The sequence below is a fragment of the Bufo gargarizans genome, chromosome 4, assembly GCF_014858855.1.
Source record: "Bufo gargarizans isolate SCDJY-AF-19 chromosome 4, ASM1485885v1, whole genome shotgun sequence".
Taxonomy (NCBI): Eukaryota; Metazoa; Chordata; class Amphibia; order Anura; family Bufonidae; genus Bufo; species Bufo gargarizans.
The window spans coordinates 395,258-400,166 of record NC_058083.1 but is presented as its reverse complement, the minus strand read 5'-3'; positions in this window follow the sequence as shown (position 1 = coordinate 400,166).

Sequence of the window (4,909 nt, the reverse complement as noted above, 5' to 3'; positions counted from 1 at the left end):
AACTGGATTATTTGGTCTCAGCAGAGTGGCTTTAGCTGTAGGACAAATGGTGTACCTGCATCGGGCCCCTTTGCCGGTGGCACCCGAGGGTCGCCATTTTATGGGCTGTTTGTTTAGAGGATGTGGGGGGGTGTTTCTTTAGAGGGGCTGATCTGGGGTTTGTATTTACTGCAATTTTTCACTTAATTTCCAGTTTCCAGTTTGGGAGATCTGGAGATATCAGGGATGAAATCCTTGTGCAGGGGACAATAGTTAGATAGGTTCTTTAGAGGGATTATGGACCATACTGTTTACTGACCCTTCAGTGGATGATGGGAAAGTAGTATTAGAGCTCATACAGGATCCCGGAACAGGGTCAGAGATTCAATGCAGCGCTGGGGTCCTAGGTTTGAATCCGACCAAGGGCAACATCTGCATGGAGTTTGTATGTTCTCCCCGTGTTTGTGTGGGTTTCCTCCGGGTTCTCTGGTTTCCTCCCACACTCCAAAGACCTACTGATAGGGACCTTAGATTGTGAGCTCCTGGGGACAGTTGGATGATAATGTCTGTTAAGCGCTGCGGAATATAGTAGCGCTATGTAAAATGCATAAAAAAATAATAATAATAATGGACATCTGATTCCGGTATTTACTGCATGGGAAGAACTGGGACCAGACAGAAATGTGTCAGACAGAGGCAGCTCCAGAGGATGGAGCCATCAACAGAGGAGATCAGAGAAGATGTCAAACTGATGATTGAGGGGTCATCCCAGGTCATTGTGACAACCAATTATATTCTTATCTAATGAATCTCAAATTACCTCAATTGTACTATCTATGTGTCTCCATGGCAACAGACAACAAACAAATCCTGCAGAGTCTGATCTTACAATCACGAGATTTTATATTACATGTGTGATATTACACGTGGATGTCTGTATTACATGTCTGATATTACACAGGGATGTCTGTATTACATGTGTGATATGACCCAGGGATGTCTGTATTACATGTGTGATATTACACAGGGATGTCTGTATTACACGTGTGATATTACATGTGGATGTCTGCATTACATGTGTGATATTACACGGGGATGTGTGTATTACATCTGTGATATTACACAGGGACGTCTGTATTACATGTGTGATATTACACGGGGACGTCTGTATTAGATGTGTGATATTACACGGGGATGTCTGTATTACATGTCTGATATTACACGGGGACGTCTGTATTACATGTCTGATATTACACATGGATGTCTGTATTACATGTGTGATATGACCCGGGGATGTCTGTATTGCATATCTGATATTACACGGGGATGTCTGTATTACATGTATGATATTACACGGGGATGTCTGTATTACATGTGTGATATTACACGGGGATGTCTTTATTACATATATGATATTACACAGGGGTGTCTGTTTTGCATATCTGATATTACACGAGGATGTCTGTATTACATATGTGATATTACACGGGGACGTCTGTATTACATATATGATATTACACGGGGACGTCTGTATTACATATGTGATATTACACGGGGATGTCTGTATTACATGTGTGATATTACACGGGGATGTGTGTATTACATGTCTGATATTACACGGGGATGTCTGTATTACATGTGTGATATTACACGAGGATGTCTGTATTACATGTGTGATATTACACGGAGATGTCTGTATTACATGTGTGATATTACACGGGGATGTCTGTATTACATGTGTGATATTACACGGGGATGTGTGTATTACATGTGTGATATTACACGGGGATGTCTGTATTACATGTGTGATATTACACGGGGATGTGTGTATTACATGTCTGATATTACACAGGGATGTCTGTATTACATGTGTGATATTACATGGGGATGTCTGTATTACATGTGTGATATTACACGAGGATGTCTGTATTACATGTGTGATATTACACGGAGATGTCTGTATTACATGTGTAATATTACACGGGGATGTGTGTATTACATGTCTGATATTACACAGGGATGTCTGTATTACATGTCTGATATTACACAGGGATGTCTGTATTACATATGTGATATTACACGTGGATGTCTGTATTACATTTGTGATATTACACGGGGATGTCTGTATTACATATGTGATATTACACAGGGATGTCTGTATTACATGTGATATTACACAGGGATGTCTGTATTACATATGTGATATTACACGTGGATGTCTGTATTACATGTGTGATATTACACGAGGATGTCTGTATTACATATATGATATTACACGGGGATGTGTGTATTACATGTGTGATATTACACAGGTATGTCTGTATTACATGTGTGATATTACACAGGGATGTCTGTATTACATATGTGATATTACACGTGGATGTCTGTATTACATGTGTGATATTACACGAGGATGTCTGTATTACATATATGATATTACACGGGGATGTCTGTGTAACGGACCGTTTCAGCAGACAAGGGGTTAAAATCCGTTCAGGCGATATGCCCCTTTCTGAGAGACAGGCACAGCTACTGCAGAACACCAACCTCCTGAACTGGATACAAAATAGCACTCCAAACTGGAACCTCGCGAATAGCTGCCGGCAGACGAACAGGAAAAGCATACAATCGGCTTACACTCCTGGCAATCAGTCTCCAACAGCGTACAGGGAATCCCCCCAATAACGAGACAAGGCTCCGTGTTGAGGGTCAAGCAGTGCTCTGACGTGCTGGCACACCCAGCCTGGTTTTTATTACAGTTGTTGCAAATACAGAACAGATACAACACATCCCCACAATGCATCATGGTTTCCTCCTCTCTGTCCCAGAGACAACCGAAGGCAATCCAATTATCTCTCAGGACAAAGGGAGATCACCAATACACATGTGGAGACAACAGGACAGACATCACTATTTAAACACACAATGGCACACCCAGCCTGGTTTTTATTACAGTTGTTGCAAATACAGGTCCGCCCACAGGGTTTTGAAATACACCCAATTAGTAATTTACAACACATACAATGTAAATACATCAACCAATCGTTCACGCCCCCAGAGGACCAGAAGGGAGACTGCGACACAGGACAGATACAACATATCCCCACAATGCATCATGGTTTCCTCCTCTCTGTCCCGGAGACAACCGAAGGCAATCCAATTATCTCTCAGGACAAAGGGAGATCACCAATACACATGTGGAGACAACAGGACAGGAATCACCACCCAAACACACAATGGCACACCCCCACAGCAAACACAGACATTTAACATATCCCCAGATAGCTCAAGTCTGAGTGCATATCATTAGGTGAATGGCACTCAGAATACACGAATACAATAATATTAGCTATCTGGGTGCCTCACATAACATACAATTTAACCGAACGCATAATAACATAAAATACAATTCCACAGACAGATTTAAGCTGTGCGGCCGGTCTGTCTTCTCCTTTAAAGTTACTATGGGCCATAATCCTGAGGCAAGAGGCTTTTAAACACCCCTCTCCAAAACCCAGTGGCGAGGTTGGTTTCGCCACACATCTCCCCCCCCCCCCCCCCCCCCCCCCCTCCCCAGGGAAGACTAACCAGATACCTGACCTCACGCCGGTCGGTACCTGAGTTAGTCTGGCAGCCCACCCACAACCCAATACTGGACCTGTTGAATCTTAGGGCCTGGCTCTGTTCTGTATGTCCCCAGCTGTTGAGTGGGCATCTGCTACTCCTTGCTTTGTGGTTCTCCAGCTTGGAGCTGTAGGTACTTGGTGGGCAGAGGCCGACTGCGCTCTGCCCAGATGCCAGCTCTTCTGCTGGGGATGCCTGTGGGAAGTCAGTCTCTGGACAAGAGGATAGGGGAGGGCAGAGGCCAACTGTGCTCTGCCCTGATGCCAGCTCTTCTGCTGGCGTGAGGGGGGTACAAGCCAGTCCTGTAACAAGGGGGTCGGTGGAGCAGAGGCTAGCGGCTCTCTGCCCTGATGCCAGCTCTTCCGCTGGGAAGGGATCAGTGGGTATTGCAGGCTTATTCCCTGCCCCCAGAACTCAGCCTGCCGCTGGGGAGGGAGGCCGCTGCTCTCCCCTCCCTGCACTTCACACTGCCGCTGGGGAATGGAGACTGGGCTCCCACTGTCCCGCAACCGTAACTTCCGATGGAGGTCCACCCAACGTGGCAGCTGACCGTCACCTTCTGCCCGGTATAGTAGGGTCTTAGACACTAGACTCCTCACGAACTTCACGTATTTCTCAGCTTGATTGGGTCCGAAGAAGTTCAGCCGCAACCACATCATACGGTCAAATTCCTCCACAGAGTATCTGTACTCCACTGCTGGTTCCATCCTGGTGCTTTTAGGGTTGCTGTACTGAGACATGCATTGCCCTTAAATTGTAGAATCCACAGAAATGGTGTCTCCTGTAGCTGTCCTTCTGGCTGTAGGAACGATCCCACTGCTGCCACCAATTGTTACGACACTCACCGCCAGGTAGATGACGCCGCTGGTTAGTGAATAAGCCCCTTTCTCCAGGAATGCAGTTTTTAATCCAGCCGATCCTCAAACCCCCGAATGGAGCATATGAACGTGGCAACTCCCGATCAGCAATTCAGTCGAACTCCTTCCACAGCTAGCAGTATACGAAAGCGCTGTCCCAATAATAAATCCCTCCATAAACGAGACCAAGCTCCGTCTTGAAAGTCCAACAGGGAATCCCAAAACATGCAATAACCCCATAACCAATATATCCTCGGAACCGGGGGATCTGGGTGAACCACATGTCCAAAATTCACCCACATCCGTTCAGTAGTTTGGAAGATACAGTTACACTGAAAATATACAAGTTATACCGAAAATAGTCACTAATAAATGTGTCCCCTGTTTGGTAGTTTCAAACTACTGAATGATGTCTCTGTGCACCAAATACAGGCAAGATAGCACCGTGT